The sequence below is a fragment of the Camelus ferus genome, chromosome 2, assembly GCF_009834535.1.
Source record: "Camelus ferus isolate YT-003-E chromosome 2, BCGSAC_Cfer_1.0, whole genome shotgun sequence".
Classification (NCBI taxonomy): domain Eukaryota; kingdom Metazoa; phylum Chordata; class Mammalia; order Artiodactyla; family Camelidae; genus Camelus; species Camelus ferus.
This window is the reverse complement of record NC_045697.1, coordinates 93,932,946-93,959,423: the sequence shown is the minus strand read 5'-3', so window position 1 is coordinate 93,959,423 and position 26,478 is coordinate 93,932,946. Positions and strand designations below refer to the sequence as shown.

Here is a 26,478-nt window from a genome sequence, read left to right as displayed (position 1 = left end):
TTTTACTACGGTGATTTATATCAGTTGATCTTCAAATGTTAAACCAACCTTTTCTTCCTAGGTTTAATTCCTTTAGTCATGTTCTATTAAGTTTTTTTTATCTATCACTATATTCAATTTACTAATATTTCTTGAGAATTTTTATCTAAATCCTTGAAGGATATTGATCCAAAATTTTTAAAGTAATTTCTTTGTCAGGTTTTGACAAAAGAATTAATTGACTTAGAGAGTCTTCTCTTTAATCAGTAAGTTTGTTTAAATATTTGTAAGATTTTACTAGTAAAACTGAGCATTCTTGTTGGAACATTTTTAAATTATAAGTTCCTTTAAAAAAAGATAAAGGCATATTCAGTCTTTCTGTTTCTTCTTCAGATAGTTTTGGCAAGCTGTACATTTCAAGTAGTTGTGCATTTCTTCTAATTTCCCTCTAATTTCTTCTAATTGCCATAACCTTATTTGTAATATTTGTTACCATACACTTTATATTTATGGAATAATATGTAGTAATAATTTTTATTTCTGAAGTTGAAAATTCTTTCTTGAATAGTTTTGCTATATATCTGACAATTCCATTTTAATCATTTTAAAGAACTAACTTTGGTCACTGATTTTTTGTTTTTTTCTATTTCATTGTTTTTTGCTGTTACTTTTTTTTTCTAAACAAGTTTAATTTATACTTATATCTTCTGTAATATAATCTTCTAGCTTCTTTAATTTACTCCTGTAGTTTCTTAAGTTGAAAACTTAGCTCATAGATTTTAAACCTTTCTTTCTTTGTAATATAAGCATTTAAAGCTATACATTTCCCTCTATTCACATATTTAGTTTCATCCCTAATTTTTTTTATGTATTATACTTTAGCTCTAATTTAGCTAGAGATATTTTTTATTTTCTCTTATTATTTATTTTTCAATTAATAGGCTATTTAGGAGTATATTGGTTTTCCAGATATTTGAGGAAATAACTAGGTATCTTCTTGATTTCTAGTTTAAGTTTGTTGGGATCATAATAGATACTCTGTAGGATTTTAAGACTTTGAAATTTATTTAGTTTGTTTTATGGTCTGATATTTCTTATAATGTCTATAGTTCTATAAATATATTGTGTTATTCAGATCTTCTATGTCATTTTATTTTTTCTACCTTCCTTATCAGTTGCTGAGAAATAGATGTTAAATACTCCACTATAATTGTAGATTTATCCTTTCTTAACTTTAGTGCTGTTAATTTTGCTTTCATGAATTTTGATGCTGTATATTTAGTACATATTTAAGAATATTCAACTGGCTGTTTTGTCTTTATAAAGTGACCTTCTTTATCTCTGGTTACACTTCTTGTCCTGAAGTCTAGTTTGTCTGATGCTAATGGATCCACATTAACTTTATGAGTTTAGATTTGCATGCTTTATCTTTGTCGTAATTTGACTTTTAACCTTTCCATGTCTTTGTATTTAAAGTGCATCATTGGGAAGCATGTAGTTATATATTCCTTTTTTAAAATCTTGACAGTTACTGTCTTTTAATTGGAGTATTTAGTCTATTTACATGTAATATAATTACTATGTTTAAAATCCATCTTTTTTTTCCTACATAGTTTCTAATTGTTTTCTATGTTCTTTAATTCTTTTTTCTTCTTTTCTGCCTTTGCTAGGCTTAATTGAATAATTTTAGTTTCTAATTTTGTCATTCTTTCTATTTTAATGGTTTCTTTTTTTTTAATTATTTTTATTTGCTATACTTTTTTATTGTTTACTCTAGGAAGAATGGGAAGTTTTGCTGTAAGAACAGAAGTTACTAAGCAGTATGAGATTATAATTTAAGATTGATGTATTATAGTGAATAATGGCCCCCAAATATATTGAGGTCCAAATCATTGGAAACTGTGAATGTTACCTTACAGGGCAAAACTGACTTTAGAAATGTGACTGTACAGATCTTGTGATGGGAAGATTATCCCTGGGTTATCCCAGTGGGCCCCAAATGTAATCATAAGTGAATTTACCGGAGGGAGGCAGAGGGAGATTTGGTAACAGAACAGAAGAAGACAATGTGACCACTGAAGCAGGATCCTACCGGCCGACCCCAGAAGCTAAGAAAGGCAAGGAAACAGGTTCTCCTCTAGAACCTCCAAAGGGTACAGCCCTGTTGATGACTTGATTTCAGTCCAGTAAAACCTATTTCAGACTTACGATGTATAAAACTGTAAGAGAATAAATGTGTATTGTTTAAAGCCCCCAAATCTGTAGTAATTTGTTACAGCTGACTTAAAAACCAATTAGATAGGACCTTGTATTTGGAATGGGACCAAATATAAATGACTTTTAAGCTTTCTAGTGTTTAGCACTGTCATTTCTTACCTTGAAAGGTTATCTTAGATATTTGCTACCAATGTAAAGGTATGAAACTGTCAGAATTCATCATACACATGAGAAATACAAAGATTTGATATAGAAAGAATGTGTCCATTATATTTTATAATTATCTTTTGCTACAAAAAAGTTAATTTTAGAAGGCAAAGGTGATTTCTTATGTCAAAACAAATTATCCATTCTGTTAAACTCACTATGCCAACAATATTTATAATGTGGAATATTCATCTTTGTCATCTCTCTAACCAAATTAATCTTAACATTCTGGACTTGTAGACTGACAGAACTAGAAAAGTTCTTGGCCAGAGCCCTCAATTGAGAGAGGAAATGCAAGCCTAGAAATATTAAATTAAGCACTCTGATTCTAAGGTGGTAAAAGCTACAAATCAGAATAATTTTCTCTCAAATCCTAGAGGAGTAATTTAAAAACTTTATATCATTTAAAAATATATATTGGTATTCCTCATTTAGTTGAAAAGTCCTGTTTCAGGCAGGAAAACAACAGCCATTCCAGGATTTTGGAGAAGAAAGGACTTAACATAGGCCATTTTAGGCTCACCTAACCATTGTTGGAAGGGTTGGGTGAAGGTCAGGGAAGAAGTTCCTAAAAGTCATTGATTCACAGGACACACATGGAAGCCACAGTAAATTTCATCAATCTCACCAGGATATTGTTAGCTGTTAGAGCAGGCCACTGTCCTGCACTGTCTCTGAAGTGGTGGTGGTGGGTGTCAGTGTTCTTGGTGAGACCTTGCACTTCCATTCTTAGCTGCTGGCAGCACCAGAACATGAGAATCTCAAGGTTGACCTTCTGTGCAAGATCTGCTCCCACCTGCCCCCGAGATGATTTCTCCTTCCATGTTCTAAATCTGGCATAAGCAATGATAGTAGGTTGAATACAGATTTTTTCCTTTGAATTCTTTAAAGTTCAAGAAATTTTATTTGTGTTTATTGATGTAGCCTGTTACTAAAACATAGAGGATGGTCCTTTACAATCTATTGACTGTGCTGTTCATTTTGTTGTACTGTATTTTGCTTTGACGTTCATCTTCTGGTGCAATCTGAATTTCTTCAGGCCCCATCGGCCAGTGATATTATAGTGTCATGATAATAAAAATAGAGTAAATCTAAGTTAACTCCCAAACAATCCATATTGGATTTCTAATGCTCACTTTAGTCTATCAGGGACCACACTTTTTCTCAACATTTTAGCATCTATTATTTCATCTTTGGTTGCCGGTGACTTAGCAAGCATTCTTAGTACCCCTCCTCAGAAAGAGTCTGTCTTGTAGCTTGTTCAGCTATCACCCACTATTGTTATAGTCCTATTAATGTGGTGTTAGGTGTTGGGGAGGAGGCTTCTATAACCTTCCAGTTTATCTCAATCTTTTAGTAGACCTGTGTTTCTGGCTTCAGAACTTCATACTGTATTCTTCTTGTACAGTTTTTTTCCCTCCTTATGTGAGACAGGAAGTCTGGAGGAGGCTGAAGTGGGAGGAATGACCTTCTATCAAAGCTTTGGGACAAGACTGTGGTAGAGTCTTCCCAGATGGTAGGCTTTTGTTAGAGGCAATGCTCATGGCATAGTGGTATAACAAGGATTAATTACTCATCTCTTTCCTCTTCTAGAGCCTTGATGGAATCTTTCTGCATCTTCATCATGAGAACCTAATGGGGCTCTTAAACAAAAATCCCATGAAAGTATGAGAATCCCCTGAAGACTGCAGCCCTGAGAAGTTTCTGACTTTCATCTAAAGCTACACTCAGCCTCCAACAAGTCATCAAAACTACATTTTAATTGTTCCTCTCAGTTATGGCTCCAATGGCTTCTGCTCAGGGTAAGGAGATCTTTTTTGACTATGACTCCAGGTTCACTTGTTTCTCCAGATCTCAAGATGGTACTTATCCTGGGACTTCAGTTCTCTGATGGGTCCAAGGAAGTTAATGATTTTTAGTTTGTTCAGTTTTTATTGTTGTACTTGTTGGGAATGGAGTGAAATCATCAAAGCTCTTTATATCAGGGCTGAAATTAGAAATCCTACCATTGTTTTTTGGAACTCCTTTAGAGTGTTTCAAACATACCTTATGGGTGAATTTCTTTCCTACCTGGTATCCTGCTAGGAGGGTCTGAGGAGCAACTTATGGGTAGATTCTTTTTCCAAGGTGGCTTAGAAAGTCTTAATCCTTGGAAGCAACTTTAACCTCAACTTGCCAGTTATTCAGTAGCTTAGTGGTCTCCGTGGTCTTACCACAGTGTAGCATCCTTATCCTCACAGGTTTGGATTTCTTCATGTGGTTCTCGCTGTAGCACACTGCTTTCAAAAAAAAAAAAAAATATATATATATATATGCACACATATACATGCACACGCACACATATGTAGTTCTATGTAATGATTTTAATTTGTCATGAAAACTTGAAATTGCTTTGAAAATGAAAGCCAGTATTCAGTCAGATGATATTTTGAGAGCTGGGAGTCATCCTTCTGAAGCACAACTGAAATATTTTGTGGAGAATACTTCTTTTTGCAGAGTGGATGTAGTCACATAAAGTCATATCCCATCCAAGAGTTTAGGGAGAGATTTTCGGCAAACTGGCAAAATCATGTGCCAAAAAGATGCACTTGGAAGATAAATAAGATTATGTCTCACTTGACAGCTTTACATCAAATATCATCCTTGTGTTTGCTTGTAATAGGGCCCAGGCAGAAACAAAGGGAGTACTGTCATGCTTACTGTTTTTAATCAAAAATGCTTTTTAAGTTATACTGTTTCCTTCACTCATTGTCTGATGTGCTCAGAAAATTTTAAATGTAACATTTCATTTCTAGTGCACATTTGGCCATTTATTTTGCCTTTTTCTTAGAATGATTATTTAAAGAATCCTAGTGTAGGGTTCTGTTTCCTGACGGGATCTGTAGCTTTATTGACAAACTCTACTTGAGGGGCACAGAAAGACTGGAATTGATAGCAGATCATCTACCACCTGTAAAATGGTTTTTATTCTCTATTGCATATATTTCCCATTAGGAGTAGATGAAATTTTTGCCTGAAACAGATGCAAAAACCTTCTTCCTCAAAAGTGTGCATTTTTCACAGAATCACTAGGTTGCCCACTGCCTACGGAGTGATATTCTGGGAATCCTTTTTTTTTTTTTAAACATTCCATTACAAACTTTGCTGCCATACACAGCTTATTTTTCCACACCCTCCCACCCACACATCCACTAACATTAGTTTTCTAAAGTGTGAAACAGGACTTCCTGGTGGCATCTTCACATTTTACATAACTGTTGATGAAGCCACTGCTGACACTGGGAATGTCACTGTAAAATCCTGAGACTTTTTGGAGGAAAGAAAAGTGTTATCCAATTATTTGCTCAAAATATAGCGCCAGCAAGTTACTGAGAAGGCAGTGTCAACCGAACTGTCAGCTCTTCAAATTCCATGACCTATCAGTTTGAGGCAACTTCCTTGCTAAAAAGCCTTTATTAAACAACTTAAAAACTATGAATTATATAGAGTTTTGCTCATTTAGGAGACAAGAAGGAATTATCTACTCAGCAAAAAAATGAGGTGATATGATTTAAATTGGTTGGCTTCACAGTCGGAATCCAGTAGATGGTTGCAGAGCTCAGTTTGTGTGAGGTAGTTCTTACATTATTATGCTCTGAAAGAATTATTTTACAGGCGTATCTGTAACAGCTTTAGAGAATGGCAGTTCTCTGAGTAGTTCAGGACAAAAAAATTGCTGTAGGTTGGATTCCTCTGATCATTGAAGGGAGCTGATGGTTCTCTGTTATTCTTCATTTACATCCCTCCAGTCAGTTACAAGCCCTCTTATCTCTGTTTACAGTTCTAGGCAGTTAATTTTAAATCTTTAATTTTGCCATTTAAAATGGTTGATGTCAGATTTTTTTTTAATGAAATATAGTTGGTGTTTTTAATGAAATAATGTTTCATCAAATAATATAGTTTTTAATGAAATAATGTGTTAAGTTCTGTCGCACAGTATAGTGATTTAGTTATACACACACACACACACAAACACACATATATGTTTTCATATTCTTTTTCATTATAGGCTATTACAAGATATTGAGTATTTCCCTGTGCTGTACAGTATGAACTTGTTGTTTATTTTATATATAGTAATTAGTATCTGCAATCTCAAACTCCCAATTTATTCTTCCATCCCCCTCTTCCACCTCGGTAACTGTAAGTTTGTTTTCCATGTCTGTGAGTCTGTTTCTGTTTTCTAAATAAGTTCATTTGTCTTTTTTTTTTTTAGATTCCACATATGAGTGATATATATGGTATTTTTCTTTCTCTTTCTGGCTAACTTCACTTAGTATGACAATCTCCATGTCCATCTATGTTGCTGCAAATGGCATTATTTTATTCTTCTTTTATGGCTGAGTAGTATTCCATTGTGTAAATATACCACAGCTTCTTTATCCAGTCATCTGACGATGGACATTCAGGTTGTTTCTATGTCTCAACTATTGTATATAGTACTGCTATGAACATTGAGATGCATGTATCTTTTTGAATTAGGGTTCCCTCTGGATATATGCCCAGGAGTGGGATTGCTGGATCATATAGCAAGTCTATTTTTAGTTCTTTGAGGAATCTCATACTGTTTTCCATAATGGCTCACCAAACTACATTCCTACCAACAGTGTAGGAGGGTTTCCTTTTCTCTACACCCTCTTTAGCATTTATCATTTGTGGACTTTTGAATAATGGCCATTCTTACTGGTGTGAGGTGATACCTCATTGTAGTTTTGATTTGCATTTCTCTTGTAATTTATGATATTTAGCATTTTTTCAGGTGTTTATTGGTCATTTGTACGTCTTCATTAGAGAAATGTTTGTTTAGGTGTTCTGCCCGTCTTTGGATTGGGTTGTTTGTTTTTTTCTTACTAAGTTATATGAGCTGTTTGTATATTCTGGAAATTAAGCCCTTGTTAGTCACATCATTTACAAATATTTTCTCCCATTGTGTAGGTAGTCATTTTGTTTTACTTATGGTTTCCTTTGCTGTGCAAAAGCTTATAACTTTAATTAGGCCCCATTTGTTTATTTTTGCTTTTATTTCTATTGCCTGGGTAGAATGCCCTAGGAGAACGTTGCTGAGATTTATGTCAGAGAATGTTTTGCTGATATCAGATCTTGATTGGAAAGGCATAATTTTCCTCTAAACTAGCTAAACAGAGAGGGAGAAGAAAGCCTTTACATGAAATTATAATTTTAAACAGAGCCAAAATTGAGATTATTTTCATTTATTAAAAAAATTAAAGATTGTGATAAAATGCAGATGGCTCATGGGTTATTTTCTTTTTCCTGTCAAGGTGGAGAAATACAAGCTATGTTAGTAATGTGGAATTATAGCAATAACCATTATCTGTGCAGAGACATATTTGTTCTGGAGTTCTTTGATCCTTTTGCTTTTCATAATTTATGTCATAACTTCTTATTCTTACTTTCCCTTAAATACTCGGTCAGATGCTTAAAAGCTGGGTTTATGTTATAGTTTGTTTTGTTTTAACCGTGCAGCCACTGATGGAAATTTCTACATGTGGGTTTACTGAACCACTTACAGCATTTTCAGTACCATTTCCTGAATCTTGGACTGTATCGACTGATTCTACATGGCAGATACTGCAGAGGGAACTAGATTACATTGCTGACATTGTGTGTGTAGACTTAAGCAAACACACATATCCATGTCCTCTATTACCTAGGAAAGTTTTAGAAATGGCTATAAATTTCTACTCTAAGTATTAGCCATGAAAGACTATTAGTACTTTCTATGTAGGAAATGTTGGAAATGAAGCTTTCTTGCTTTATTTCTTGTAATGTCTTCTGAATTTGAAATATATAAACACACATGTGTATATACATTATATATATCTATCATATATAACTTCTATTAAAAATAAAACATTAAATATAAAATTGCTAGTAAGAAAAAAAATAAAACCACTTAGATATATAGGTAAGTAATATTTTTTATTATTATTATTTTCCATGTATGATTTTAAGATTTTTATATATATTAACTTATTTAATCCTCATAACTACCTTATAAAAAACGTAATAAATATCTTGCTTTTTAGCAAATGAGAAGATTCAGGCACAAAGAAGTTAAATAAGATGCCCAGAATATACAGCTAGTTGAGAATTAGAGTCCGATTCCAAAGATAGGCAATATTTCTCAGAAGTCAGAGTTATTAATTCTATATTATAATGACCTTTTATTTCTACAGTTCCATTACTTTGAAATAATGAGTTTTAATAATATTGTATAAATTGCTAAGTTATTCTCGTTGTTGTTCCCTGTGTGTATAATCAGTTAATAACATATTATTTCAAACTTTGCTTTCCTAATTAGTGATTTCTCATCCCAACGTTTTTATTTCATTTCAATTTATTTTATTTATTTATTTTTATTTTACCAGTATTTATAAAATACTCTTTTATAATGCGATTTTAATAAGTATAGTTCAGGCTGTATGTTTCCAATATGTTGGAACATTGTGCCCAGACTGCTACTTTTTTCCCAGTATGTGTTCTAACATTCTTACCTGATAATAGAATGAATAAGTAGACATATGCCTCCCTGAAGACAACTTACATATTTTATCCCCTCTAATACTTAGGTGTGCCCATTGGGTTGTAATTAGAAAATGTCCTGTGGTTGCTTCCATAAACTTTCTTTAAAGATAAGACTCTTGTCTATTTTCATTTGTATCTTCCTTTTTCCTCTATGTGGAAGGCAGAGAATATGCCTGGAGCTGCATCAACCACTTGGACTATGAGGTTACACTAAGAGTGGATTTAGCACAGGGCTAATCAACGCAAAAGAAATAGCCTGATTTTCTGAGGACTTGATAGACCAAATCCTCCATAACAGACCCGGGATTTTGTTCCTCAAAATACTTATGTGAGAAAGCAGTGAACTTCTATTTTTGGTAACACTAATATTGTGAGTATCTGTTACAACCAAAATGGGCGGAAATACCACTCTATACTTATGCCAGATTTCTGTGCAAATAGAGATTGCTACACTGCTAAATCAAAACTGAGTAACATTGGGCATATGTTTTTAGAGGAGAATTTTCACTAACTGGCAGAGATCCTTCTCCGTGGCACCAATGTAATCACTCTGAGCCAGTGTGCTCACACAGGCAGGGTGGTAGTGGTGGGAGTGGACCAGAAGTAGAATTTTTTAATCTGGATAAAATGATTTTTCAGAGTAGAATTGTTATCGTCCCCCTTTCCTCACCACCCCCTGCCCATCATGCTCTTGTCCACGATCACTATGCTGGCTTTTACTGGTCCATTTTTCACCAAGGAATCTGAATCATGAGTAATGCCTACCTGTCACTGCTTATTATTAATTAACTTATCTTTTTAGATTGGCAGAGTTTGACTAAGAGTAGATATAAAAACACTCCTGTAGACATTTCATAGCAAACAGTGCTCTAATGTGCTATAGTATTTAAATTAAAATATAGATTGGGATCCACTCTTTTCTTAGTAGAAACAGTCACAGCACTTTACAGGAAACTACATAGGAGCAGCAACGTAGGATGTGTGCCTTTTCTTACTCTTTATGTTTGAATATCAGTAACAGAACTTAAAGAAATAAACCAGCACAATATTTCTTGCCAATTCACTTTTCCCTTGTGTGAAACACATTTATATGTGCACATCATCTATGCAATAACTAATAGAATATAGTGTATAATTTGTTGATTAATACCTTATCATCATGATATATTTTCTTAATACAAAGATGTATGTCTTTGATTTGTCTTAACCCAGGTTTCCACATGCAAAATGAAGTGAAATATTTTGGTACATTTTTATGCTATATTGTTATGAATTACACATTTAAGATAAAAATTTTTTAGCCTAGCATTAGAGGGGTAGTTGATTATGTAACTCATTTTATATTGTTAGTACAGACTAAGACATATTTTAAGACAATGAGTAAAAAGAGGAAAAAGTTTACCTTTTAAATATTCAGTAAGCAAACTTAAATCAAACATATATATTCATCAAACTAATTACACGTCAAGTACAATCAGATGTGATAGGCGTTAGATTGAAATCAAATCAAAGCTTTTATAGTTAAATAATTGAAAATTCTTTTAATATGCAAAATTGATGAAAATTGTAAATATCACATTGAATGATCATTCAATGATTACATAGCTCACAGTTGAGCTTTAGGTGACATTTAAATTCCCAGACGTCTGAAACACAGAAGTTCTATGTAGAATGAAAGCATAATACTTTAAAATTGTATCTGAATGTGGAAATTATTTTACCATCACAAAATTGCTCATTCTGTTGTGACATTTATGAAATACAGCATAAATATATCTTGTGTTCTTTTCTTTACTACTTTAAAGGATTTACACTACTCATGAGTATAGCTCAATTGGACACTGTTCTGGATATGCTCTGTATTTTTCTTAATTATGAGGCATATATGTCCACAAAGAATATCATGTTTAAAAAACTTTTTAAAATGTTGTCCAGTTTTGTAAATTAGACATATGGCCTATAATATAGTTATTGGGATTTAAATTCCTGCAAACAAACACCACATAGTTTGACCATGTAGGTAGATCTATGACTGACCATGAATCCAGAGAAATCTTGTATGTTATGCTGTTCTATTGCCTACTCACTCATTCAGTCATGTAAATAATTCGATCTATTAGAATAAAATGCAAATGAGTCTAAGTGTTTATTGGAAGATTTGGGTAAGATAATTAGTAATTTTTTATGATTAAGAATTTTCCTATTTTAAGTGAATATTTCACGGTTATTGAGAACATTTCAGAGACTCCTAGCAATGTTTTCATGTTTCATGTTTCATCAGTTTCAAGAAAACTCATTCTCAATGTACAGAAGAAAACTGATTCTAAATGAATATAGCAAGTAAATATTTAACATTTGCTGCTTTAAATATGTACTTTTGGAACTTCTTGCTCTGATAGAGTGCTTTCTTAGGAAAGTAAAATGAAGAAAAATATTGGGCTGCTTAAAGATATAGCGAACTTAAATTGAAAGTGTATTACTTTTTTTATGGTGCATTTTTGAAGTTAGTATTACCAAAATGTCCTATAATTTATCAATATTTAAAAACAAAAACTCCAGTGGAATTTTATTATTGCTGCTCTTTTCTTCTCATCACATATGGTCTGCCTAGTGATTTTCTCTGTCCCATACAGTTATGTTTTCCCCCCAAGTTTCATCTACATATGCAACTGTCTAATCAGCATTTCCATTTTCCATTAAGAATTTGCATAAGTGAACTTTCTACTTTCTCCTGCTGAATTTACCAGTTTTCCATTATTTCCAGCTTTAAGGAGTGTTATCACAACTTGCATGATCATGAACGTCAGTAACCAGAAAATGGACCGTAATTCTCTGACCCAAATCGTACGTGTGACCATAGCTTCTCTCAACTCCCGCTGAAGCACGTGTGCCTGTTCTGTCTGTTACATTAACTTCAGGGTTCGGACAGTTATAATAACTATTCAACTGGTCTCCTAGAATTGAGTATCTCATCTAATTCATTGATAACAATTTTTATATATTTTTAAAACATAAATATTCCCTGACCTGCTTCAGTTATGTTTGCCTGTAGAAGGAAAAGAAAATATCCATTTATCTCAATATTGCCTCAGGAGACATCAAGTTCTGCCTCTGCTGACTTGCCAGCATCATCTTTTCCTAAGTTCCCCTCATATATCACCATCAAGTATTCAAATTCAGTTCTCAGGGTTTTTTTTTTTTCCTTTCCTGACAAATATTCTCTCTGTATGAATGTTCCTCCCCACTAAAATTCCCCACCCCCTGCTATCACCACCATCTCCACACCACCTGTCTCTATGGTTAAAAGCTACTCATCATTCAAGAGTAAGTTCGTATAATCTTCTCTGTGAATTTTCCATTTATCCTAGAGATATTATTTACTACTCCTTCTTTTTTGTACAGCTGAACCCTTTGTCTACTTCTGCAGTGGTTTCTGAATCTTAATATTGCATTTTTAGTTTAGGTATTAGTTTCTCCCTAATAGATTGAAAGCTCACTGGGTTTTGGATTGTGCTTAATTGAGTTCTGTATTCATACTGTTCAACCCAAGGCCTTCAGAAAATTGTCATTGAATGAATGAATGAATCATAAAACAAAAAAACAAAATGCAATGTGTATAGCACTTGACTAAAAACAAAGAACTTTCATATTGCATTCTAAGAAATAAATCTAAGAAATAAGTCAAAAATAAAATATAGTAAAACTGTTTTCCCCAGTGTAACATATCATGAGTGTGGGGAGTGGAAATTTGAATACAAGTCTGTTGATGAAATTCCTTTGAATTTTTCAGATTGGAGGTGTTATTTAAGTATCCTGATGATTTGAGAAATCCACACAATTAGGATTATGTAAGAATTTGGGTTGTGTTTGGGCTCTGACGTTAGAAGGTAAGGGGTCCTAAGAAGTCATTTACTTTCTGTGGAGTTTAGTTTTCTGGGAGTAGGACCCAGTGCCTTTTAAGTTCATATTTTGTTCTCAAAGCCTATCAAACTTTATGTTCTGGTTTTGGAGTTATAAAGTCTAAATAATCATCAAAATGACTTTATATTTTTTTTAGTAATGTAATTGATAGTTAGGACTTAACAGTGAAATGCAAGTTTTGCTCAGGTATTTCCTGAAAATCTTTCTGCATGCTCAACTGTTTTTTTTTTAAATAATTCTTAACACAAGTCTCTAGTGACTGTGTTCAGTTTATTGAACATTCAGGATACTTCACACTCCATTTTTACATAGAAGTGATTGTTTTCAATTAAAAATAGTTTCTTCATACCTGGGGAAAAATGTTAGCATATTTGAAGTGTTAAAGCAAAGCTTATACTTTGCCCTGGCATCAGTATGATTTTATGTGTATTTTATTACACAGATGGGAAAATCAGACACTGGTAGACACATATGCACATTAACACACACCTCCTTTGCACCCTGAAAAAAACCCTGAATGTCCTGTCCAGCTGATCCAGCTCTAGTTTTCAAAATAGATAGTCTTGACCTTTTCCTGCAAATTACTGACTCAATAACAAAAAATCCAACATACTATCCTTGTTTTGTACAGCGATGCCTGAAGAGATAAACCTGGTAGCTAGAATTCAAGGACACATTTAACGGAAGGATTCCCAGGGACTTACTAAATTTACAGATAGTCCCTTTTATTTTCCTGCTAGTAAGATTTGTTCATACCCTCAGTTGCAGCTGCTGTTCCTCAGAACAAAATTCTCTGTTTCAACTTGTCCGGGGTAGTTTTTTTTTTTTTTTCCTTTTCGTGCATCAGAGATCTCTTATTTCTCTCAAAATATTAACTGCTTTTTAATTTCTTTTATCTTCTGCTCTCTCTATTTTTGTTTTATCCAAAGTTAATTATTTTCCTTTTTATTTTGGGGTCTGTCCTTCATGTTAGATTTTCTCAAATGTCTGGCAGTCTTTTTGATGCCTTTCCATTTTTAAGTGGGAGAAAGTGAAATGCTAATTGGAAGCTGCGGGTGTGTTGGCTTGGCTTGCTGAGCATTTACCAGGAAGGTGTGTAGCTGATTAGAGGCAGGGAGCGCTCTCTCTGTCAGCATCTGTGCCTTTTTCCTTGTGCTTGTGTCTTTTAATGACACACCTGTAAAAAAGAATACATTGTTTTACATCACAGTACATAGCTGCATTAAAGTGATCGTACTTCCATCAAGCACAGTGCCTTCTGGGGAGATGCAAATGCATGCCTTGTCCAAATTGCCATGCTGAGGTGTTTTTGAGCAGAGAGCAACCTGTTTATATCATGTGATCCCAAGTACCAATACGAAGCTTATGGAACTTCCAAAGTTAATCATCTAATGAGCTGACTTTCTATTACCTTTAAGGTAATAGAAATTGAAATCTATGTAATTTGGAAAAAAAAAAAAAACAAAAAACTTAACCACCCGGTTTCATTTACTTAATGATTTGAAGAGGTGACAAGTTAGGGGGAACCAGACAGTAAAGGGCAAGAAACAGTAATATACCATACTATAATGATTTTCTAGCAGCCACGAGGGTCTAGAAAATGTGGCATTAATAATAGAAGAGTATTACTTCATGGTTGCTGGGCAGGCTTCCAACTTGTATACTTGGATATCTTCAATGAATGCTCACCTTGATGTCTGTCCACCTGGAGGCTGACTTTGTAGACTGCATTGCTTGAGCTCCTTAGCCCTCTGGGTTTCAGCTGAGTTGGTCATGAGAACGGAAGAGAGAACGGAGATCTCAGGGTTTATTTTACCTGCTCTCTTCTCTCCTACACGGTCTTCTCAATCTGCCTGCTTCCCTCAGCTAAAAGCCACAGCAATTTTTAAGTCATTCCTCTCCACACAAACCTCTCCCTCCCTCAGGAAGCTGGTAGCCATTATCTCCTCTTGTTTTTCAGGCCAAGGATGATTGACAGCTTCCACTATTCCTTGGAGGTTCCCTGTTCCCTGCTCGGTTTTAAACAGTCTTTTAATTAAATTTTCCTTTAATTTATCATAACTGGTACATACCATCTGTTTTCTACTGAAAACACCCATTCTACTGGCTAACAGCCCTATCTCTGAGAGAAAAGCTTGAGAGTAGTGAAATATTCTTTCCCTTTGGGGAAAAAAGATAACTAATAGTTAATAATAATAATAATACATAATAAAATAATAACTAACCTTTATTGAGCACTTACTTACTCAAAGCCAGGAAAGAATCTGAATATTTTTTCATGCATTACATCATTAATCTCTCAGAAATTAATGCACTATTATTGTTATCTTTATTTTATGGATATGGAATCTGGAAATTGCCCAAATCATGCACCTGGTACGTGGTAAAGCTAGGATTCAACCCAGGGATGATTGACTCCAGCCTGTACAATTAACAGGTACTCGGCTGGCATCTGTTAACAGGAAATGGCGAACAGGAGAGAGCGTGCTTCCACTGGAGGTGGCTGTATCTGCCATGTCATGTATAACTTGGTTCCAGTGTTGCCAGAACTGATTTTTGAAAAGACACTGGATATATAGATTTTTTTTTTGTATAACCTCATTTTTAAGCTTAGATTTAAGCTCTTACAAAAATAAAAAATAAAAAGTCAACCAAAGTCAACAAAAACCCAGAAACAAAAACCAACAACAAAAAGAAAAACAAATGGAACAACTCACTTTTTGTCGGTCGAACAAAACTTCCGACTTGCCAAAAAATGGTCCATTGAGCATATTTTACAACCTTCCAAAAGACTAAGTTAAAGATCCGATTAATGTGTGAGTAACATTAACTATTTGTGCTTTTTCGTTAATGCATTTATCTTGAAGTAACTTTCGATAAAACTGTCTTCGAAATAGCTTCTGTTTTATAAGTTGAAGTTCTTCCGGTTCTTTAATTTTCTGTGTTAGACACAATTCATTGACACCATGACAGCACTCAATCTTTTATTTTCTATGCAGTGATCTTGGAGTAATTCTGGAAGATTATATTCTACACATGGAAAAACTCCTTGATCCCCTGCTTGTTTTTAATGTCTTATAAAAGAGTTTTTGTATAGTAGTAAATTATTGAGTTTGGAGTTGGACAGATCTGGTTATAGGTAACAATTCACAACTTACTAACTATTGACCCAAGAGCTCTGTTTCCCTCTCTGTGAAAACTGGAATGACAGTATCTAATTCACAGGTTTGCTGAGTATTAAATAAGAGTATGTACACAAAGCACCTAGCACATAATGAAAGTAAGAATGTCTGGTTGAAATCCTAAAAAAAAAAAAAAGAATCCTAAAACAAACATTAATTAGCTGTTTTATTTGTGCAACTTACTTAACCTCTGTATCTCCTACTCCCCTCCCCCATCTTCAGTGGTTCTCAAAGTTGAATGTGCATTAGAATAACCTAGAAAGTTGTGAAAATACGAATCCCTATGTCTCACTCCCCGTGTTTGTGATTCAGTAGGTCTGAGTGAGTCCCAATAATTTGCATTTCTAACGTGCTCCCAAGTGATGTTGCTACTTGTGGTGTGGGGATTACACTTTGAGAAACACTGCTTTATGTAATACTGTTAATAATCCCTCCCTTTTTCATAGGATTACTCGTCAGCCTTAAAAGATGTGATATCTATAAAACATTTATCCCCAACTGCCTAAGAATGTAAAGTTCAAGAAATGCTAATTAGCTGATATCATTATCGTGATAACTTTAAAATACCTGTTTCCCTATTTTCTTTCAAAAATATACTTGAGAATTTATCTATAGAATTCTTCTCGGTATCATAATTTTTTCTTCTTTGAAATGAGGATGATGTTTTTCCATTTATAAGAATAATATTCCTTCATAAAGGAGGAATGTTACTTCTTCATGAAAAAAGATGATTTGAATATTAAGACCCCATCATCATCCACAAATTTATGTATATAAATATAGTAGTTAAATGTTCCTGCAATAATGTTGCATAACTCAAGGCTTAAAGCAATACACATATTTTCTGGCCGTCTCTTCTGTGAGTCATTGAGAGTAGATTTACCTTAAAATTGGGTTGGCTTCAAGCTTCTGGTCCAGGCTCTGTTTCCTTCTACTGATCTATTCTGAGGTCCAGACTGAAGGGACAACAGCTACAGGGGCACACTTCATTCATTGTGCTTGTGAAACACAAGAGAGAGGCCAAAGCACCTAGGGATCTGTAAGCACTTTGTTCATGTCACATCCACTAATATTCCATTGGTCAAAGTAAGTCATTTGCACCCGCATCAGTGGTGTCAGTCACTCTAATGGTAGGAACAGCAAAGTCACTTGGCAAAAAAGTTTGGGTACACGCAGAGTGAGGGATTGGGAACAGTGATCCAGCCTACCAAAGGAAGGATGTTTAGAATATTCCGAACATGAATACTCTGGAATGATGTGTGTTTTCACACACTGGTGTCGCTTGCTTTCAGAAATAAAATGTGTAGATTTCTTTCTGGGAAATGACTGTGCGAAGGTGTGGGAAATATGGTGCACATTGGTAATACAAAGGGAAATGGGCTCCAGTTGAAAAGTAATAACATTTTACCTATTTCTAGTAACTCTTCTGTCTGACTGAAGACCTGCTTAAACTGTTGATGATAATGATCATGATGATTATCCAGAATAAGAATTACCATAAATAAAAGAAGATAGTTAGGTCCTATTTTGATGTACTACCATAATTGCATGTAACTATTTTGCACACATCTGTGGAATTTTCTTTGCAGACTGGGCTTTATCAAAGGTAAGAACTTCTGCTCTGTAAAAGACACTGTTAAAGAGAATCAAAAGAGAAGTGTCAAACTTGGAGAAAATTGCAAATCACACATCTGATGGAAGACTAGACTCTACCATATAGAAAGGACTCTTAAAACTCAACAACTGAAAAATAAACAATGAAATTTTTTTAAAAACAGCCCAAATTTTAAACAGACACTTTACAAAGAATTAGAAATGAAAACACATTTTTAGTCATTAGAATAATGAAAAGTAATCCATGATGAAATATCACAGCATACTTATTAGAATATCTAAAATTGAAACTTCTAATCATATCAAGTGTTGGTGAGGATTTGGAGTAAGTAGAACTCTCATGCTACTGGGAATGAAAATGGGACAACCACTTTAAAAAACAGTTTGGCAGTTTCTTAAAATGTTAATCATACACCTATAAACAAATTGTATGCACATACAATGGACTAGTACTCAGCAATAAAAATGAATTAACTTTTAAAAAATCTAACAGTATGGATGAATCAAAATAATTATTCTGAGTGAAAGATGCTAGACCCAAAAATACATTCTATATAATTATATTTATATAAAATTCTAGAAAATGTAAATTAATATATAGTGACAGAAAGTAGATCAGAGGTTGCCAAGGGTTAGAAGAGGGCTGGGAAATGTGAGAGAAAGGGATAACCAAGGGTACTAAGGAAACTTAAGGGTATGCTTGATGCTAATTTTAACTTTATTGTTTCCAGAATTCATTCAGTGATACTACAGTACAAACACCATTTAACTGAATAATAAGTTTTATTCTTAATGGTCTATACTTGTCTAATGACAGTGTATTGTGGGATTTTTATTTCTTCAAACATATTAGTGGTTTTCAGGATATCTTTTTTACTTAAGTCATAGAGCAAATGACTTTTTGTTAAAATATCCCCTTTTCTTTCTGCCTATATCAGTTAATCCTGTGATTAATATAATAGTTTTTGATAGGTCCAGTAAGAAAAGGGTTATATTTTTCAGTGAACATACAAATTTGTTACATTTTCTGTCCCAGTCATAGCATTTTAAGAATTATTAAAACTCTCTGAACCAGTCAGTAGTTAGTGATAATCAATAGAGAACAGAAAGAATGGCATGCTCTCTCTTTAATCAGCTTACCATAAAAATAGTTTTCATAGCACAAATACAAAACTCTTGTTTACTTGCATTACATTTTAAAAGTTTATTAGCTGATAATTATATTCAAAGGAGAAATAAAAATATATCCCAAGAGCATATAGATGTAGAGAAAAATAATGATGATATTTGAAATTGTATCTTGCTGAGTCAGCTCTCTATCATTATATTAAGACATGATTGCGTTTGCATCCATTAATCCAGAAAATCAACAATTAAAAATATAGAGTTATTTTTTACCCCATAACGTTTTGTAGCTTAATTTAATTTTACTTCAGAAATGTACTTATATAATCAAACTCTAAGCTGTGTCTAAGAGTCAGTAACAATTCAGTTTTATTAGCTTCACCTTGAACTCCTAAATGTTACACAACTACAATTATTTGTTGATTAATTTGAGTCAATGACATACTAACTAACGTCTGAACATTTGTATATTCTGAAGAGAATCAGAATTATGTAGCTAGGAAGAGCCTTAAAGTCATAATTCTGATGTCAAGTGTGTGTTATTTTATTCTAGTTCTTTGAACACTGTTAATCCATGTATGATATATTTGACAAATGTCAATTAACAAGAATGTTCAATTAACCAAAAGACCCAATTTTCTGATTATTTTTGGATACATGAGTGCTTACTAAAATTTCTGTAATAATTTCTATAATAATTGCAGTAAATGTAACTTTTATTATTTATATACCCATACCTAATGAAAATTAAAGATCTCTGACCTGGAATTCTCTCTATCTTTTGATACATTTATCACAGGAAACCACTTTATCTTGATAATCAAAATACATATTTCTAGGTAACACAGGATTTACAATAGAGATTTTTATAACATTTTATTAATTAATTGGTTATGCTTTATGATTTTAAATCTGTTAAGCTTCATACTTGTATATTGTGTATATTATTCAACTGTTATCTTTCAGGAGGGTAAAACTGCCCTTCATTTGCCAGAAGCCACTAGTTCCAGCCTCCAGGTTGTTTCCTCACTCCCAGAACCAGCCTAGTCATGCTAGTGTTTCAGGGCTAGTTTGCCTAAGCCCCCCGTTCTGAACACCTACTCTACAGAGTCTTTTCTAGGGTCTGATAATCCCAGCATATTCCTTTTGTTCAACAGTCTTTCAGACAGTTGTTGTTGCTTCCAATTGTTATCTCTGTGAAAAATCTTATTTGTATTTTTTTTTGCTTTAAGCTCTAAACACTTATGCAACTGATGCCCTCTATAAACTTCTCTCTGTTGAAAAAGCTTGTATGAGTTCCTTTGTCCTGATGAGACACACTATAGAGAACTGATGATACTAATATATGACTTCAAAAAGTCATCTTTAATAATCAATTTGCTTTATATGCTATATTAGAATTATCATTACAAATTATTCTATGATGCATAAAACTCTAGAAAAAATCTACTGTGGTTATTCAAATGGGTTTAATTATATTATTTATAAAGTAGTCAATATCAGTTAATTAGTGCTCATCCTAGTGATGGCCTTGCCATTACTGTCATGCTCTTCTTTGAATCTTCGGTCATTTTAAGAAGTTCAGGGTTTCCAGGCCATCAGTTTTCCCTTTTCTGACCTCATCTCCCACTCCATGTTTGACTTGTCAGCTGTAATTGCCATATCTGATAACTCCTTTCTCCTTGTTATCTTTTCTTCAGTTGGCTTCTAAGACAGCACACAAGTAGCTTTACTCTTACCTGGCTAGCTGCCTCTTCCTATCTCCTCTTTTCTGATTGTCCTTATCTACCTAACTTACAGGATTCTCTCTCTCTTTCTTTCTCTCTCTCTCTTTCTGTCTTAATTTACACTCACTGACTGCTTTGGAAAACTCATCTTAACCTCAGATAAATTATACATCATCCTTGGCTGTTGTCAATGATTGTTTTTTTGTTTAGTGACCTTCCTGTACTAATTTTCTAAAGCATACTCCCCTCCATGTATGGTCATTCAAATCACTGCTCAGCCTGGAATCACTAGTCTTCCATTGGCCCTTACTGCTGGGCTTTGTGTGTGTTGGTGCTTGTCTGCCATCCTCTAGCAGTTTACAGGTCTCTCTTAGCTTCCTGCAGTGATTTCAACATCAGCTTAGCATTGAGATGTTCAGCCCTCCTCAGGTCTTTCCTAGACGTGGCCACAGTCCTGCACATATATGTGATCTCCCCATTCCCCAGGAATGTGGTGGAGCTTTGGAAAGCCCTTTAGGGACACCTGATTCACAAGATTCTCATTTATGGTTTTTGCCAGTGTCCGTATTTTAAAACTAGATTGCCATCTCAGGAAGATGTGATTTGAACAATCACTACTTGCTGTTTTTGACAAGTACCCTGGGGTTAAAGCTTTTCCAGCTGAAGGAGATACAGGCAGGTCAAATAATGACAGATCTGGCAAACGGGGTGTTTCTATGGAGCTGACACTTAGTCAAATAGTGAAAATCCACTGATAGTGGGGATGTTTGGAAAGATTTAAGTCCATTCTGCCCACATCATTGGCTGTTCCACTGTTGTTTTTCTCAATTACTGTGGCTGCAGGGTAGCTGGGTTTTGAGGGTAACACAGAACTGAGAAGATGGGGATGGCAGTAGAGCAAATTAAAATGCCATAAAGTTCACTGTTACAAAGATTCAGCCATTTAAAAAATTGCCCATTAGATGGTTGAAAATCCTTGGATAATTTTGAGAGGCCTTAAAAACATTAATCTTGACCATTAATTTGGCATAAAGCAACAGAATTTGTTCTCTCACAGTTCTGAAGATGTGAGGTTGGAAATCAAGTTGTCACCAGGATCATGCTCCCTTTGAGGCTCTACAGAAGAATTTTTGCCTCTTCCTAGTTTCTGGTAGTTGCTGGCAATCCTTGGAGTTTCTTGGCTTATAACTGCATTACTCCAATCTCTGTCTCCACTGTCAGATGTCCTTCTTCCTTGGGTCTCTCATCTGTGTCTTCAGGTCTCTTCTACTAAGGCCACCAGTCGTATTGCATTAAGGCTCACCCTAATCCAGTAGGACCTCATCCTAACTTGATTACATCTGTAAAGACCCTGTTTCCAAATAAGGTCACATTCACAGTTACTAGGGGTTAAGCCTTCAAAATAATTTTGGAGGGGACCCAATTAAATCTACTGTCTTCTTTTTAATTTTTCCAGGGTCTGCAGTTGGAACTTTTTTTTTTCCCTTAGCACAATTTTAACTGTCTTACATGATTTGATATGTTGTATTTCCATAATCATTTAGCTCAAAATACTATTCTGATTTCAATTGTGATTTCTTCTTTAGCTCTTAGTTTCTTAGAATGTATTGCTTAATTTGTAAACACTTTGGGATTTTTCTTGTCATTTTTCTGTGATTGATTTTCTATTTTATTCCTCTGTGATCACAGATCATATTTTCTGTTATTTTTATCCTTTGAAATTGGTTGAGACTTGCTTTATGGTCAACATACAAGTCAGTTTGCTAACATGTTATGTGCAGTTGGAAAGAACATGAGTTCTGCAATTTAGGGGTACACGTTCTATATATGTTTTGATTGGGTCACTCTTGTTACTTACATAGTTCAGATCTTCTCTATCTCTGCTGAATTTTGTGTTCTTGTGTTCTGTCAGTCACTGAGAGGTATCTTAAAACCTTTAACTATTCTTATGGAATTTATTTATTCTTCTAGTTCTTTCAGTTTTTGCTATTTGGGGGGCCATGTCATTTGGGGCCATATTTTTGGTACATGAATGTAGAAAGTTTGACAACTTTTTCCAGTGTCCTGTTACGTGCACAGAGGATGGGATTTTCAGAGGTCCTTCCTCGAACCACTCCAAAGGTCTGTCTCCCAGACCTTATTTTGATTTCTTAAACTGATGACAAAGTTGAAGTCTTAGGATACCAAGAGACTTTAGATATGAAAGATGTATACTATCTCTTCATTTCTTATTTTATTCAATACTAAACTATGTACACAATTTGCCTACACTGTTTCATGAGCTCTGGTAAAAGTGGTACTATTCAGTGACTTCAGGTTGTTGTGGCTCACTTGGTGGTGGCGATGGATCACTGAGGATTCTCCCTGTTGTTTAAATGAAGCTAAGTTGGGATGGTTGGATATTTGTTTCACTAGAAGAAATTTCATTTTCATATATTTCCGTGCAAGAAACTGGGCTCTTGATTACAACCAGTTATATCTGTCTTACATTTATTGGGAATCCAATGACAGGTTTCTCGGTATTCTTTCATGGTAATATAGAAAATAAACCAAACAAATTTATAAACATACAGAGTTATTTAATAATAAAATAGTAAAATTGCATCTTATATCCTGGTTTTGCATCTAAACTCATTTCTGGAAAGGCTACAAAGGTATTGATACGATTTTCTAGGAATAAGACACATTAGTCACAATTTGCTAATTCCAGCTGTTTCTAGTGAAAATTAAGCAGTATTCCCAATATATGCTGTTCGTGAGTGTGACAGCACCTTTTGGTCTAACAGAGATTTTTCTGATTGTTTCTCATTGGTGTAATAAGTTGGAAATTCCCATGGAAATCTAAATCAGTGGTAGATAAAGATGTAGGCAGCTCTGACTTTGTTTAGAACTGGTCTACTTTAAAGTAATATGGCTCTCAGGATTCACCTAACCCATATCACCTAGTTTAAGAGAATAGGTCTTTAGGACTGAAAATACAGTCAATAGTGCAATCTATTTATTCCCCTGGAAAAGCTTCGTAGGAGCCATGAAGAGTTTCTTCACTCACCCTGAGCAGACAAAACCAAGATTTCATCACTCCTCACCTAGAGTCCTATGATTAGACTAGATTCCTAATCTACTCATTGTTCGTCCTGTTTCCTGCTGCACCTGAGCCATCAGTCTATTAGATGGATGAACATGAATAACTGGAACATTCTGGGAAATAAATTTACCAATTATCGCTTTATTATTACCAAGAACTTGGGACTGTATAAGAGATGTAATTATTCTTTTGTACGCTGAGCTGAACTACACTGCCAAGCTTAGAGACATTTTTCCATAAATCATATTTTTAAAAATGTACATAAATATATTTTTCTTTTAATTCAAATCCCCTCTATGGCCTTTCATCGTATTCAGATTATAATCCAAACTACTTTTCATGATTTATAAAACCCTTCATTATCCAGCCTTTGACCTCACACCCTACCACTTTCTACCTCATTAACCCTGCCGCCCGAGCCAAGTTGGCGCCCCTGTGGTTCACGAGCACACCAGGCTAATGATGCTTTTGCCTTCACTGCTTCCTCTGATGGAGCCTTCCTCTTCAGTAGCCTTATGTGCCTTATCACCTCACTGCCCTTAGGTCCCTGCTTAAATGGCACTTTTTCGAGAAGGATTTCCCAACCGCCCTATCTAAAATGGCAGGTAGTGATCTCTGTTAAAAGGAAACGAGTAAAACTGGGTCCTGAGGTAAAGATTTTCTCAGTCTGTGAGGAGATACTGCCTGGCTGGGAAGTAAGGTGATATTGAAGCTGAGAACTGAAGGACATGGAGGAGCTAGCTTTGGGAAGATGCTTTACAGGTGCTGCTCAAAGAAAGGATAGACTGCAAAGCAGGCCTCTGCCTTGGGCTTTGACACCTGTGAGCTTTTCTCCCATATTATTCTATCTAACATCTTCCTCTTTTAGGCTTGCCGTGTCCTACCTATCTTTCCAAATCCACCTTAAATGTCACCTCTTATCTGAAGCCTTCCATAGCCCCTTTTCTGAAAGGTCTGTGCTTTCCTCTTCTTTCTGCACTTCTGTGTCTAATATTTGGTCATGTGTACAGTGTTTAAATGGGGTGTATGTATATGTCTAATGAAGTTATGTGGAAACTAGCATGACTTTCATTTTTATTGATTAACTGTGGGTTTATTTTCATGTACAATCTGAAACAAATGATTTTCTTTCAGAGTACTATACAGCATCTTCTTCATAGATAATTAAAAATAAAATAAATGATTAAATAAATTTAGGAAGGTTCAAGAATGTTCTGATTTATCTCCAAACAGTAACATCTATGCTTGTGTGTGTGTGTGTGTGTGTGTGTGTGTGTGTGGATAAAGAGATTCCATGAAGTCTGAAAATACAGACTACTAAATGTAATATCATCAGATAAGGGGAGGGTATAGCTCAGAGCTGGGGTGCATGCCCAGCATGCATGAGGTCCTGGGTTCAATCCCCAGTACCTCCATTAAATAAATAAGTAAACAACCTAATTACCTCCTTCCCTCCCCCTAAAAACCAACAACAAAATAGTAATTATATATATATATATCATCAGGGGTTAAAGTAGGAACTGTAAAATAAAATATCTTTATCTGCAGATCCTGTGAGTACCTCACTTATAATTTACTTTGAAAAACTGCATGAATGTGTGTGTGTGTGCAGGCATACTCTCTGGCTTTGCTGGTGTCCTGAACTTAGTCTGACTGTTGGGTAATCTGACATGACAGATGTTGATAGACATACAGAAGAAACAAAGATGCAGGGCAAAGCAATCAGAGGGAAATTACTGTGGGATAATAAGTAAAGCAGTCAAACAGTATTTTTAGTGTTTGATGATAGCAACCTTCCAGATGAAGAATGATTAAGATTGAAATTTCAGCATTTCAGATACATGCAAAGAACTAAAAAGCCTATTGCAAAAAGTAAAAGGAACATGAGTAGAGGATGTAGTCAAATTCAGCTCATATATTGTGAATGAAGAACAGCACAGAAAACAAAATTTACACAGCACTTGAAATGTAGGATGATAGGAAAATTCAGAACATTACCAGTATAGAGACATTTCCCTTTAGAATACAGATGTCAGTCTTCCCAGTTTCTTAAAGAGGAAGAACTTGAATTCTGTGTCAAGAAATTCTTGCAAATACCATTTCATATCATTATATATGTTCAGTCTTAAATTTACATATTGTAGATAGGGTCTTATCCAGTGTTTAGGTTCAACCTTTTAAAAAAAATTCACGTAGTGGAGCGAAAGATGATTCTTAATATTGATAAAAACCATTCCTTTTACTATCCACAAACTTTCTAGTAACTCCAACTCCAGGTCAGGACTTACATAGAAATATTGTTTATTCGTGCAGGCTTTTTATGTGAAGATTCTTAGATATTTTCTTGCTCTCTTCAATTGGGAGTACCTGGATTCCAATTGGCTTTCTAGCTATGTGACGCTGTACAAATAATTTATGTTTCCTAATTTTCATGTTCCTAATAATTAACGGATGAATATCCAAAGTATCTAAAACATTATGGTGTGTTTGAAAGGACTGAATATGATAATTGATATAAAGTGTGTGCCAGAGTGCCTGGCACATAGCAAGTTTTCAAAAGCGTCATTATCTTTATGGCTATTATCCTATGTTCTAATGCTACTTATTCATATGTAAAATGAGTTTGTATTTTTACTCATTATAAGAAAATATGAATGAATGTGTTAACTAAAGTATTAAATACCAATCTAAAATAGTTCCTGAAGGAAATCTTTCTGAGCTTTATTTATGATTGTATGGCTCAGTGCTTCACACAATGTCTTGTATTAAAATGTTTGCTCAATTGGATATAACTGAACAAAGCTGCAATTCTATTGATTATTAAAACAACTGCATA

The 26,478-nt window shown here is 34.4% G+C and overlaps 1 long non-coding RNA gene across 1 annotated transcript in view; it reads left to right on the top strand.

Moving 5' to 3' along the window:
- The window catches only part of LOC116658385, a 180,339-nt gene that overhangs the window by 100,084 nt on the left and 53,777 nt on the right, over positions 1–26,478 (top strand). Inside the window, exon 8 of the long non-coding RNA XR_004313765.1 lies at positions 3,997–4,205. This is a non-coding gene — a long non-coding RNA (uncharacterized LOC116658385). The remainder of the gene's footprint in view (positions 1–3,996; positions 4,206–26,478) is intronic.